Raw genomic sequence first — 14,987 nt, forward strand, 5'->3', positions numbered from 1 at the left:
TTTACATGAGGGGTAAAGAGGCAATACAGATTGGAGGCTTGCTGTAATCTGCATTTTTCTGGGGTTTTGAGTCGACTAACACGTATTTGCAGTATGTGTGAAACTCTGGAGTGTTATTATCCTTAATCTATAAATAAAGGGTAAATGAAATGTCCTTCTGTGTAATCATTGTTAACTGCTATTACGACATAAAGAAGATAATATCCTAGCCCTAAGCTGCCCTTAGTGAAATTTTGTTACTTGAAGCAAAATCTTTTCGGACTATAATTTGATATCATTTTGAGTTTTGATTTCTGATGTGATTGTCTTGATTGTCAGAATTGTCACTAAGCCATTAATTCCACCATTAAGTCCATCAATTAATTTTCATTAAGTACACCATTCAAGGAGAATGCTATGTCCTAGTCAAAGGGAATGTAGTCTGAGAAGTGCTACAGGTGAATGTCTATGCATGGGAAAGTTGAAAGGATGATCTTGCATAGGCAAAGGTAGGATTCTCTTTAACCAGTTTCTCCATTGTGTTATTTCCTTTGTGAATAGGAAATTTTCCCACCTGGTTAATTCTGAGCCTGGCTTTGATATCCTGTGAATAATGTGGGGCTTTAGCATATGATTCACTATAAACTGTGACTTTTACCTGGAAACAAATAGAAGTAAAGGAGTTTTTCCCCTGTTATGGCTTATGTCAGATCAGTCAGATCAGTCTCTTAAAGGGACAGTATTGCTATAGTCATAACCGTGCCCCTCCCTCTTCTTTCCATAGCAAATTTATATTATGAGGGTAGGTAAAGAGTAGAAGTTTTGTCATTGCAATGCTTAATATATTAATTAATATATTAATACTAAAGATGCCTGAGTTACTATAATGGAATAGATCCTATCATTTTCAATGGCTACCTCCATATCCTGAGCAATTAAGTAAATGAGTTCTTAGGCTTGCCATCCCCTTACTAATAGTTATATATTCATGTATAAGATTAGGCTCTTGAGTATCTTGTTCTTTCAGGATGTTATGAGGAAATTATACACAGAGAGACATATATGTGTGTGTGTGTGTGTGTGTGTGTGTGTGTGTGTGTGTGTGTTTCATATGTACGTATCCTCAAAATGAAGGATAGGATAAAGGTATAAAAGTGTTTATAAATTTACTGGAGTAGTAAACTTTGGAAAGGCAATAATATCAAACTGTTAGAAATTTAAGGGCTAGGAGGTACACACACAATTGGCTTCAAAATGTTTCTAATGAAAATATAAGCTTTGAATATGTTCTAGTAATAAGTTCTAAAATTGGATTAAGGATTTTACATATAAAATTGCATTAACAATTGTAAAGAGATTTTAAATTAATCTTTTACCCCTACTTTGAATTTTCTGTTTGATTGTTGTTGCTTGTTGTGTTTGTCTTTCATTCTTGAAGAGGATCATGACATCAGGGAGATGATGACATGACTTGCTGTTGACTTTGATTTGAGTGAGGGAGGGCTGTGCAAGGCCACCAACCTCACTTTCTCCTCCCTCTCTGTTTCATAATATGAAGGGACAGGAGGGTTCATTTAACACATCAGGCCTTCTTTCAGCCTGTAGATGATGTTGTCCATATCAGATACAGGGTAAAGATAGAAAGAGAAAGTGCTGTGTAAAAACTGAAGTTCTCTGAAATTTCAGGTGAATTATGAGTTCCTAAAAATGGTGTTTTTATAGCTCTATTGTAGTAGAATTAGGTCCATAAGGTCTGAACAGGTTTTCACCACATGAGCTAATTACTGGAAGGCCAATCTGATTAGATTTTTATCACGTTACTAAATTACACTAAGTCTTTTCACTAGCATTACCTAGAGAATCTCCACAAGTGACCTGAAACCTAGAGATGGTCAAGGAAATACTTCCACAAACCTGCCCTGAACTATGAACAGCTGTTTAAGAGATGCCCAAAAGATGCTTACTAGACTCCTGAAGATCATAGACACTGCCAAAGTACTTGAAACCCCTAAGGCTGCAGCTTTATTGGGTTTCTTTATTCACCCGGTGCAATTTTGCTTGTTTTATTAGTTCTATGTGTGTTGTGGAGCTGTTACCTATTGTGTAAGCTGCTTACCATTTCTGCTTGGACGGGTGACAATTTGGGAGCTGAGATCCTTGTACTGCAAGTTTGCTGGTCATGGTTTGCCCATGGGGTTTATGCAGAGGCCCATCATGTGGTCTCTAACTGCCTTTCTTACCAACATTTTAACTCCTTAAGGAAAAAAACTGTGACAAAAAGGGGGAAGGAAGAGATTGGCCTTTTGAATACCTGCAGATTGACTTTATTGAACTGACAAAGTCTATGGATGAAGAGATGTTTTGGTGTGCAGAGACCATTAGGTAGAGGCTTTTCCAAATTCTGTGACACCAAGGTTGCCAAGTGGAGGACCTGGATACATCACTCCCCTGTGAAGCCTGCCCCAAAAGGATGCAACCCCTGATTAACCTGCAGATTGAGTTTCTTGAACTGCCAAAGTCTACAGACTAAGAGAGAGAACAGGGGAGCCCAACACTTTTGTGCATCTGATCCAACATGCCAGCAGTGCTTTTAACTGGACCAACTGCTAGATATGTGCACATCCCCTCTTGTTCTTGGGGGAAGGGATACCCCTGGTGGGCATGTGGGCAAACATCCAGGATTTGTATGATTATTCTTTTGCAACCAATAAACCAAACTTAGGAACAGCTAGGTAGTACAGTGGATAGAGCACTGGGCTTGGAATCAGGAAGACTTATCTTCCTGAGTTGAAATCTGGTCTCATACCCTTACTAGCTGTGTGACCCTATGCAAGTCACTTAACCCTGTTTACCTTAGTTTTCTCACCTGTAAAATGAGCTGGAGAATGAGCTAGATTCTGCAAAAAAGAACAAGAAACTCCAGAATGGTTCAAAAGGGAAATAAAATTCATAAAAGAAGAAATTAAGAATAATTGTAGATCAGTAATAAAAGCTCTCAATACAGAATAGTTAAAAGACAAATTATTAGAGTTGGAAAAGGTACTGAATCCACTATGGAGAATCCCCTTAAATAAGCAAAAAAAAAACATTAATAGATTTGAAATACAAAAATATGAAAGGGGATTAAAATTTTCCAGGATAAAAGTCAAAAGCAACAATGCTAAAAGAACACCTGAACTTTATACAAGCTGAAGTGACTAACCTCAAAGACAGCATGTGCAGAGATAACTTGGTCTCCTAGGACAATATGACAATTTAAAAAAAAAAAAAACTTGAACACTACAAGACAGGATATAATACAAGAAAACTATCCAGAACTTCTGAATTCAAATGACATGACATAGATGGACAAAATCCACAGATTAGCAGCAGGGGGAAAAAAGCCCTGTTTTTTAATACAACTTTCTTCCTTTCTCCTTTCAAATTCTGGGCATTGCTTATTATTCATCTGAAATACTGTATCTATCCAAGGTACATGTATGAAAGAACTAACTGATTCAGAGATTACAGGAGACCCTTTTCTGGCACTGGGTACAGCTGATGCTGAGTAGCAACTCAATTGCCAATGCACAATTTGGGGTCTAAGTTCCAGGGTGGAAAAGAGTGCTTGTGGTTGGCCACATGGGAGCAGGGGCCCTGGTTACAGTTCCAAGGCATAGAGGAACACTAGCCATCCAGGAAAATATGAGTCCTATTTGTCTGTCTTTCCATTCACTGTGCTGACAATGAAGGATCCCATCTATTCATAGCATCTAGGTGGCACAGTGGAGAGAATATTTAATATAAAATAGAATATAGAATCAGGAAGACCTCAGTTCAAATCCTATCTTAGACACTTCCTCGTTCATGTAACTTCTCTCAACCCCAATTTCCTTATCTGTAAAATGGAAATAATAGATAGCATCACCAACTTACAAGGTTGTTGTAGAGAATGTGAATAATATGTGTGAAGAACTAGTGAACCTTGAACTATATAAATGCTATCTGTCAATCATCATCATCATTATTAATTGGCCCCCCCCACCTCTGTTCTGTATTTTCACTGGGAGATGTTTATTTGGAAATTTTTCCTTTCTTTGGTGGCTTCCTTGTCATCTTCATTGTATGTCCTGTGCCCTCCTCGCCACAGGTCCCCTCAATCCTTATCCTCTCTATCCCTCTTTCTATCCTTTCACCACTGTCCATCATCTCCCCTCCCTCTCTCCTCATCTTCTCTGCCCCTATCCTTTTTGCTTCTCTGATCCCATACTCTTCACTCTTTTCCTGCTTATCATCAAATGAGATCATTGTAAAGCACTTAGCATAGTACCTCACACACAGTAGGCATTTGATAATTGCTTGTTCTCTCCCCTCCCCTTCTTTTATAATTGCCATCATTCCTATCCCTTATCATCCTCTCCATTGTACTGTGTCCCCATACTCTCCTTCCTTCTCCCTCTACGCCCATGTGCCTTCTTGTCCTTTTTGTCCTCACCCTCTTCATCCCTATCCTTCCTTTCTACCCTTCTTTACTCTCCTTCTCTTGGTCCTTCCCCTTCCCTTCCATTTCCCTCTATACCCCTCTGCCCAATATCTACACCTTCTTTGTTCTTAACATCTTTTACTAATACCCTATTCCCCTCCTTAGCATGTTTGTCATTTTTTCTCTTCCCTTCCTCCATCCCCACTTTTCCCTTATTCACACACACACACACACACACACACACACACACACACACACACACTGTCTTCCATCCTCTGATACCCTCTCTCATGTAGGGGTCCCTGTGGGCTAGGGATATAGTACACTAATATTCCATTACATTTATATACCATAATTTGTACAACCATTTCCCAATAGATGGTCTCCCACTTTATTCCTGTTCGTTGGCACAATAACAACAACTACTTTAAATATTTTCATTCATCCGAGTCTTTGACCACTTTGGGGTCCTATCTAGTAGTAGCATGGCTGGGCCAAAACACATTTTAGTGACCTTTGGGGTCTAGTTCCAAGCTGCTTTGTGGAATGGCAAGAATTAGTCCCAGGTCTCCAGACTTCAAGTACAGACCACTTTTTTCCACTATAACTCTGCTTCTCAGACTCATTGGAAAACCACATTCTCTCTGACCTCAAGGGGACGCCACTCTCCAGTTGGCTCTAATCCAGACTTTTCTTCCTATCCTTCAAAAGTCTACCTACCCTTGCCCCCCACCACATGCACACATGCACTTATTCTTGCCAAAGTGGAAAGAAAACCTAATTTGAAGTCAAGGGACCTGGGTTTAAGTCTAGGCTTTACTATTTCTTACCTGTGTGTCCTTGGGCAAATCATTGGGCCTCAGTTTCCTCCCCTATAAAAGGAAGATGCTGAATAGGGATAATCTCTATAAATCCCTTCCAGATTTATATACTATGGCCTGTGATCTCCCACCCTTCTCTGCCAATCTATATCCCCTCCTCTCCAAGAAGTCCTCCCTGATTATCTGTACTCAAACCTGCATTTCTTGAGGCAGCCTGGTGTAGTAGATAGAGAACTGGGCTTGAACTCAAGAAGACCTGGGTTCAGATTCTACCCAAGATACATCCTAGCTAGTATCATCTTGGGCAAGTCAGTAAAGTTCTCTTAGACTCTGTTTCATTTTTTGTAAAAATAGGGGTTAATAATTGTGTCCCTTACTTCCCAGTGTAGGTAGCTGTGAGTTAAGGATTTTGCACACTTTAAAGAAGCCAGATCATAATTACTGTTATATATAGCTTCAGTTTATAGGAGGCTACTTTGTGGTGGTTCTTAAGACATTTTCTATCTGGCAGCCTGGAGGTTTTTACACTCAGCCCCAATAACTTAATTAGGGCTGTAGCCATCTCTTTTTAGAAGTATTACCAATATTTCATTATTGCAATCAATAAACATTTACTAAGTGCCTATTATGAGAAATTTCTTCTGTCCACTTCTTTCCAAGAAACATTTTGTGTTCTCTGTCTCTGTCTCTGTCTCTGTCTCTTTCTCTCTCTCTCCCTCCCTCTCTCTCTCTCTCTCTCTCTCTCTCTCTCTCTCTCTCTCACACACACACACACACACACACACACACAGACACACAAACATATATACATACATTCTGTCTAGCAATGACATCAGGGATTAGGGGTTAGGAGTAGGGAAGAGGAGAATGGAGGGACACATACACACACCTTCCTTAGCTGTAGAGGTGGAAGAGGGGAAGGTAGGAAGGGCAGAGCTGTGATCTGGGGACTCTGGAAACCTGTACCTGCAACTAACTATGGGAAATCCCACCAGCCTAGAAATTAACACTTCCCCAAGAGGCCAGGTGATGTTCAAACCCTTGTTCCTGGCTTGCTACCTAGACAATCATGAACAAGTCACTCCCTTCTCTGGTTGTCACACAAGGGTGACACAGAAGTGTGTATTTCTGATGTTGGGAGCTGTGACACTGGTGTGTGTGTGTGTGTGTGTGTGTGTGTGTGTGTGTGTATGTGACTCAGAAGTCATAAGACTAAGACAGAGAAAGAATAGGAAACAGAAAAGTGGGGAGATGGTGTGTGAGTACGTGGCCTGGTTTAGGGGAGGGGAACAGTATGTGGCAGGGAGAAGCACAGAAACAGAACAGGAACAAGCTAGTCATCTTTGTAGTAGCAGCCCTGAAGGTGGAGAGCTGTGGCTGTGTATGTGCCCTGGCGCAGCCCCTTAAAGATGGATCTTGAAGGATGGGTGGGGGTTACTTACCTGCTGGAGCAGTAAAAACAGAGGGACAGATGTTGGGGGGGACAAATCTTTCCTGTGGTCATCCTGCTCAGGCTGTGTAAGTTTGGGGGTCTTTCCTGCCCAGGCAGAAGGAGGCTCCCTCCTGAAAAAAAAAAGGCAGGATAGGTTATAGCAGATCTCCCTTTCCTCACCACTCAGAAGTAGCTCCTGGAGAAGAAGGGAGGGAATGGGGCAGGACCTGGTAGAAAGCCAGTGCCTGGGGTGGCATGGGGCAAAGGTCCAGAACAGAAAGGATTGAGAGATTGGTATGAGACTCTGGGACAACCTGTATCGCAAAGAGAATGGGAGTCAGAGGCAGGGGTAGTGAGGTGGATATAAAACAAAGGTCATCAGGACACTGGTCACAGATAGGTCAGCAGGGTTAGAGAGGGAAACCAGGTAGATAAGGGAGAGACCCTCAGAAAGGAACTCAGGGGGCTGGATATGGGGTGGCATGGATAGACAGGGGCAGGGTTTAAAGAACAACCTAGGTAGGGCTCTAAGTCAGGTGAAACTGGGACTGAAGTTGGTGGAGGGTGTGGGGTCAGAGGAGATATGGGGAGAAAGGCACAAGGGGCCAAGGTTGGAAAAGGAAGGAGGTAAAAGATAAAGCTTGGTCAGAGGTTGTGGTAGAGCTCTAAATTCCTGCAGTCCAGTGCAATACTTTGGCCCTGTTACCTCTGGGTTGGTCCTAGCTACAGCTCTCTTCCAGTCACTGAGCAGGGTGGGATCCAGGTGTGCCCACACTCTCCCAAACCATCCCTTTGGGGCTTCTAGGGCTAGGCAGGCCCTCCATCCCTATCTTAGACTCCCTAAAGCTAGTTCACCTCCAAACCCTCTATTCAATGACCCTTAATGCAAGATCACTACTGCTCCACCCCATCTCCGTAATCACCAAGGCACTCAGCCCCACCCAAACACAGAGACCTTTAGACACCCAAGCTCTCTGCACCTGCCAGACTGATGACCCACTGAAAACCATATACAAGGGCAACTTCCTCTCCCACCTGCTTCCAACTTGACACCCCCCCATATTAACAGCTTCTAATCACTCACAGCCCCTTCCTACCACTCCCCTTCTCCCCACACACCCATACAATGGTGCCCTTTCAGCCCCAGCTTTTCCAGATAGGAGACAGAGAACAGCATTACCCATCCCATCTAGACACAGTTATACTGCCCCACTCACAATCTCTCACTGCACAACATGTATAGAGGCCCCCACAAATGCACAAAGGTATAAACAAACCCAACCTGTTTGGCTCAGGCCCCTTCCCCTCTGTCTTCTCCTTTCTCTCTTTCCAGTTTTGATCAAACTATGGAGTGTCTGAAGCTAGCAGCTAACACCTGACTTTCTGATCACATATCAAGAACAAAGAGACTGTTTCTACTCTTCTATTCATCTCTCTTATCTTGTTCATGGGGGCTCTATTTCTTCCTTCTTCCACACTCCCTAAATTCTGCAAAAGGTAGCACCACCCTTCCCATCTTCTCCTCAACTCCTCTCTCTTTCTCACCTCTCATATTCGATCAGTTGCCACATCTTGCAGTTTTTATCTTCCTATCTCTCCCATCCAGTCCTTTCTGTCCACTCATATGTACCAATCTTGTTCAGGGCCTCATGACTTCTCACCTCCTTGAAGTTTCTCTGTCTCAAGTCTTTCCCCATTCCAACCATCCTACACACTATTGCTAATATAATTTTCCTTAAGCAAAGATTTTATGATGAGATGCACCCACTCAATCAGCCTTATTGTTGTTCAGTTATTTCATTCATGTCTGACTCTTTGTGACCCCATTTGGAGTTTTCTAGGCAAAGGTACTAGAATGATTTGCCATTTCCTTTTCCACCCCATTTTATAGGTGAGGAATTGAGGGGAAAGGGTTAAGTGACTTGCCCAGGGTCACACAGCTACTAAGTGTCCGAGGTTAGATTTGAACTCAAGAAGATAAAGTCTTCCTGACTTTAGGTCCTGTACTCTATCCACTGCACCACCCAGCTGCTGTACTTAATCAATCTAGTGGTTTGCTGTTGCTTCCAGGATAAAATAGGAACTACTCTGGTTAGCTTTTGAAGTCCCATACAGGCCTCAATCAGGCTTTGAAGAGAGCTGGACATTGCTCTGGGTGAGCCATCTCTGGCCAATACTTATGGAGTCATCCTATGTGCTAGGATGAAGTTAGGGGTGGGGGAGGAGGGGAGAGAGGGTGAGGGAGAGAGGAAGAAGACATGTCCTTGTCCTCTGGGAACCAGCCCTCCAGTGAAGCAGAAGAGACAGGTGGAAATAAAAGGATCTCTGTTAGATACATTTCCTCCTCAGTGCAATGAGGGATTGGACTTTGAGTTCTCTTCTCCTGAGCCACCAGTCCTTGAGTGAGTCTAAGTTTAGCAGAGACCAGGGGCATTTGCTTACTGACTGCCCCACAAGGAATCATGAAGAGGAAGAATACAGAAATCATTAATGACTATTAGAAACTGATGTCAGATGAAGTAAACAGAAGCAGGAAAATAATATATAACATGACTGCAACAATGGGAACGGAAAAACAGAAATTAAATTGGCGTCTTTGTGATTAATGAGCAAGCCAGGTCATGCAAAGAGGAAGAAAAGTGTACTCATCTCCTTTCTTTGCAGAGAGATAAGGGTCCACAGGAGTGGAATGCCAAATGCACTGTCAGAAATGGTGGTTGTGTTGTGTGGTAATTAAAAAGGTTCAGGAGACATAGTTTCTGAATAATTTAATCATTTTATTAACAAGACCAGGACATTATTAATAAAAAAGATGGTCATAGAGATTGTGTGAGAGGTTGTATTTTAACTCCTCTGACTTAAGAGTCAGGATTCTTTGCCTAGTACCAAGTTGTGGGGTCCCCAGAAGCTAAAGAGAACACTGTCACTGGCTTTACCCTTCTGTTCCTGACCTGAGAGTTGGAGTTTTTTTAACTCAACTGAGCAAAGAGACTAGCTTGCCTTACAGTGGAATGAACCCTGACCCAAAAATCAGGAGGGTCAACTTTAGCCTGATTCCATGAGTCTAGTTTGTGACCTGGAGCCTTTCTTTCTCCTCTCTCTGAGGTTCAGTTTCCCCATATGACTGGCAGAGGGCAGAAGAGATAAATCTGGACAGGATATTAGGGAAAGGGGGAGAGGGGAAAGGAAGCAAGCATTTATTAAGCACCTACTATGTACTAGGCTCTATAGTAAACATTTTACAAATATTGCCTCACTCTATCTTCACAATCGTAGGAGGTAGGTGCTATTATTATTCCCATTTTATAGTTGAGGAAACTGAGGCAGATGTAAGTTAAGTGATTCGCCCAGAGTACACAGCTAGTAAGCATCTGAGGCTGCATTTTGACTCAGTTCTTCCTGACTCCAGGCCCAGCCCTCTATCAACTGTGCCACCTAGTTGTAATGTATTAGTAAATTCAGATGGTTTTTGTAGACCTTGAGATGTCAAATCTGAAAGGGACCACAGCACATGGAATGTCATAACTGGGAAGGAATTTTGAGATCATGGAGTTATAAATTTAGAGCTGGAGGCAATCATAGAAATCATCAAGTCCAACCCCCCTCATTTCACAGATGAGGAAACTGAGGCAAAAAGCTATTAAGTGACTTGCCCCAACATCACACAGGTTGTAAGTAACAGAGACAAGATTTGAATGGAAGCCCTTTGACTCTAATCCAGTCTTCTTTCCAATGAACCATGCTACCACCTATGTACTCAATGCACCATGCTACTCACTATGTACTGTCCTAGGCACTAAAGGGGTACTGATAGTAGATTATCTCATCCCACTCATTTATTTAATAAAGGAGGAGACTGAGATCCAAGGCGGGGGGGGGAACGGAATTGTCCAAAGTCAGATGACAGGTCAGTGGTCATTTGAACCCAGAGTTCCTAACTCCTAGCTATAGTCTTTTCTATAGCTCTGCCCTTAACAAATGGTTTTTTAGGCTCTTCTCTGGTCCCCAAGGCTAATGGTTATTGTTTCTTATTTAAATGAATGAACACTTAAATTAAAAAAAAAAAGAAAAAAGATTCTCTATATTGCATTGAAAGTGTTCTCTTTCCTTAGATTTCCTAGAGCACTTAGCTAAATCTATACTTTGCCTCCATCATTTTGTTTTTTAATTATAGCTGTTCATGTACATCTTATACCTCTTACCCCACAGAATGGAAGCTTCTTGAAAGCAAATATTATGCCCTCTTTATGTTGGTGTATGACTCTTTCTGGGATATTGTTGGGTCTCTGGAAGTTCGTTGCTAATTCTTCTAACACTATAGCTCATGACCCCAGTGGCATTTGGTCCATTAACCATCAGATAATAGATACAATTAACTTAGGAATGTAAAATAAAACATTCCTTACCATAAACCTGGAGCCTGTTGCTCCTCAGGTACAGGTAACATCCATCAGAAGAGTGAGCACAGTGGTGGCAAAGAATTGGAAACTGAGAGGATGCCCATCAACTGGGGAATGGCTGAGCAAGTTGTGGTATGTGAATGTGATGGAATACTATTGTACTATAAGAAATGATGAACAGGCTGACTTCAGAAAAACCTGGAAAGACTTGTATGGTCTGATGCTGAGTGAAGTGAGCAGAACCAAGAGAACGTAGTACACAATAACAGCCACGTTGCATGATGACTAATATTGATAAACTTGACCCTTCCTGGCAATACAAGGATTTAAGACATCTCTGGAGGCCTTGTGATGGAAAATTCTATCCACGCCCAAAGAAAGAACTATGGAAGCCGAATTGCTAATTTTTTTTTTCTCTTCTGTTGAGTTTTGTTTCCTCTTTCTGATGGTTCCTCCTATTGGTTTTAATTTCTACTTACAACATCAATAATGTGAAAATATGTTCAATATGAATGTAAATGTATAGCCTATATCAGATTGTGCGCTGTCTTGGGGAGGGTGGTGGAGAGGAGGGGGGACTAAAATTTTAAACTCAAAAGCATATGGAAGTGATTATTGATAAATCAAAATAAATTAATTTTTAAAAAGTTTAAAAAAAAGAAGAGTGAGCACAAACTTATAATACAATGATAAGTGAACATATGTGGCCAATGTAACTCATAACTGCAGAACCTGGTGTCCTATCTCTTTGTAGAGTCCTCATGCAGCTCCATCCTAGGTATAGTACTGCTTTTGAGAGCTGCTCAGCTGGGCCCTTAGGATCTATTCCTCGCTGCAGCTCAACTCTCAAATGCCATGTGGAGTTCTCTTTTGAGACCACAGCTAGCTTTCTTCTCTGCTGTCTCTGTCTCTGTTCTCCTGGAATCTCTGTCCTCCTTCAAGTGACTCTTTCCCTGTATATTTCAATTTTTAAATATATTTTAAAATTTTTATCTTTTAAATGTAATTTCATTTTTAATTAAAAATCTATTTTCTCAAGGCATCTAGGTGGTGCAGTGGATAGAGCACTAGCCCTGAAGTCAGGAGGACCTAAGTTCAAATCCGGCCTCAGACCAAACACTTGACATGTACTAGCTGTGGGACCTTGGGCAAGTCACTTAACCCTGATTGCCTCACTAAAAAAAAAAAATCTATTTTCTCTCCCTCTCACCCATTCTACCTATCCTTCTCCCATCCTGAAAAAGAAAGAAAAAGAAATCTCTTATAATAATTAGGCAAATTGATTGTAAATAAATAAAACAGTAACAGATAATGCATAAAACAAATTACCAGATTGGCCATGTTTCCAAAAATAAATGTCTCTATCTGCACTCTGAGTCCATCATGTCTTTGTCAAGAGATGAGTAATGTGTTTCACCATGAGTCCTCTGAAATTATGGTTAGTCATTGTGTTGATCTTTCAAAGTTATCTATCTTTACGATGTTGTTGTTAATGTATAAATTATTCTCTTGGTTCTGTTCACTTCACTATATATGAGTTCTATAAGTCTTCCTAGGTTTTTGTGACACATTTTTCTTACAGCACAATAATATTCCACTATACTTACATACAATAACTTATTCAATCTTTTCCCAATTGATGGACACTTCCTTTAGTTTCCAGTTCTTTGCCACCACAAAAAAAAAGCCATTATAAATATTTGATCTCTTGAGCTATATACCTAGTTATATACCTATATACCTAGTTATAATATCTCTAGGTCAAAAGGTATGAACAGCCTTGTAAGTTTCTCAGCATAGTTCCAAATTGTTTTCCAAAATGGCTAGACAAATTCTTACCTCTATCAACATAGATTTTATTTACTGGGTTTCCCACAGCCCCTCCAGAATTTTATACTTTCATTTTTTCCAGCTTTGCAAATTTGATAAATGTGAGTTGAAACTTTAGAGTTAACTTAATTTGTATTTCTCTAATTATTAGTGATTTGGGGAATTTTTTCATGTGGCTAAAGATATTTTTTTATTTTTTCCTCTGAAAGCTGCATGTTCAAATCATTAGACTATTTATCAATTAGGAATGACCCTTTTATTATACATTTGAACTAGTTATATCTTGGAAATGAGACCTTTACCAGAGAAATTTGATGGAAAAAAATTTTTGACCAGTTACTAGTTTACCTTCTAATGTTACCTGAATTGGCTTTGCTTGTACAAAATGTTTTAATTTTATATAATCAAAATTAGGGCAATGCATGGAGTGTTACACTTTGAGTTAGTAAGAACTAAGATTAAATCCTATTAGTTCAAATCATACATTCACTGGCTGTGTGACTCTGAGCAAATCACATAACCTTTCATTGTTTTAGTTTTCTCATATGTGAAATTGGGATAATAATAGTAGCTAACTCATGAGAATAATGTGAGGTTCAAATGATATAACACATGTAAAGTACTTTGCAACCCTTAAAGCTCTATGTAAATGTTATACTAGCTATTACCATCTGTGATCCTATCTTTTTTTCATCATGAACTTTTCCCCTATCCATAGTTCTAAAAAGTATTTTCTTGTTTGCTCCTCTAATTTATTTATAATGTCACTACTTACACCAATGTCATGAACCCATGCAGAGCTTCTCTTGGTATGCAGTGTGAGACATGTATACTGGACTGTACCTTGTTTCTGCCAGATTACTTTCCAATTTTCCTGAGTTTTTATTAGGTAGTGAATTTTTATGCCAAATATCTGGGATCTTTGGGCTTAACAAACACTAAGCTACTGTATTCTTTAGTTTTTGTATATTGTGTACCTAATTTGTTCCACTAATTGACCTCTCTACTTCTTTCCAGGTACCTTTACCAGGTACCTTCTTTCCAGGTTCAATGATTATTGTTTTATAGTATAGTCTGAGATCTGAAACAGCATGTTAGACCCCTTTCTTTCCCATCTCTTTATATTATCTTCCTTAAGATTCTTGAGCTTTTCTCTCTCTAGATGAATTTTGTCAAGATTTTCTCTAGTAATCTTTTAGTAATTTTCTTGGTATGGCACTGAATAAGTAAATTAAGTGGTATTGTCACTTTTGTTATCTTACCCATGAGAAATTAATATTTCTCTAAATATTTAGATCAACCTTTATTTGTTGTTATATTCATATGGTTCCTATGTGTCTTGGCAGTCAGACACACAAGTATTTTTGTATATTCTGTAGTTATTTTAAATGGAATTTCTCTTTCTCTCTTCCAGTTAGGTTTTCTTGGTACTATACAGAAATGTTGATGATTCATGTGGGTTTATCTTACATCCTGAAATTCTGCTGAAGTTATTGATGGTTTCAATTAATTTTTAGTTGAATCTAGGGTTCTCTGCAAATAATCTTGTTTTCTCATTACTAATGCTTAGTCCTTCAAATTATTTTCTTAGTGCTTCAGCTAGTATTTCTTATTTGTTGTTCATCCTCCATTCTCAAAGAGGACCAATGACATTAGGAGAGTGATGTCTTGACTTGCAAGTGAATTGGATGTAAGTGAGTCAGAGCTATGCAAAGTCATCGTCCTCACTCTCTCCTCCAGAGTCATTGGAATCCAGTGGCAAAACATAAGTCAGCCATTCCCCAATTGATAAGTACTCAAAGGATATAAACAGGCAGTTTTCAGAAGAAGAAATCAAAGCTATCTATAGTCATATGAAAAATAAGTTCTAAATCATTGCTAATTAGAGAAATGCAAATTAAAATAACTCTGAGGTACCACCTCATACCTATCAGAAGTGACTAATGCTGGAGGGAATAAGGAAAAATAGGTACATTAATGAACTTTTGATGGAGTAGTGAACTGGTCCAACAATTCTGAAGAACAATTTTGAACTATGTCCAAAGACCATACCTTTGGACTCA

The sequence above is a fragment of the Vombatus ursinus genome, unplaced genomic scaffold (assembly GCF_900497805.2).
Source record: "Vombatus ursinus unplaced genomic scaffold, bare-nosed wombat genome assembly UNPS02014935.1, whole genome shotgun sequence".
Taxonomy (NCBI): Eukaryota; Metazoa; Chordata; class Mammalia; order Diprotodontia; family Vombatidae; genus Vombatus; species Vombatus ursinus.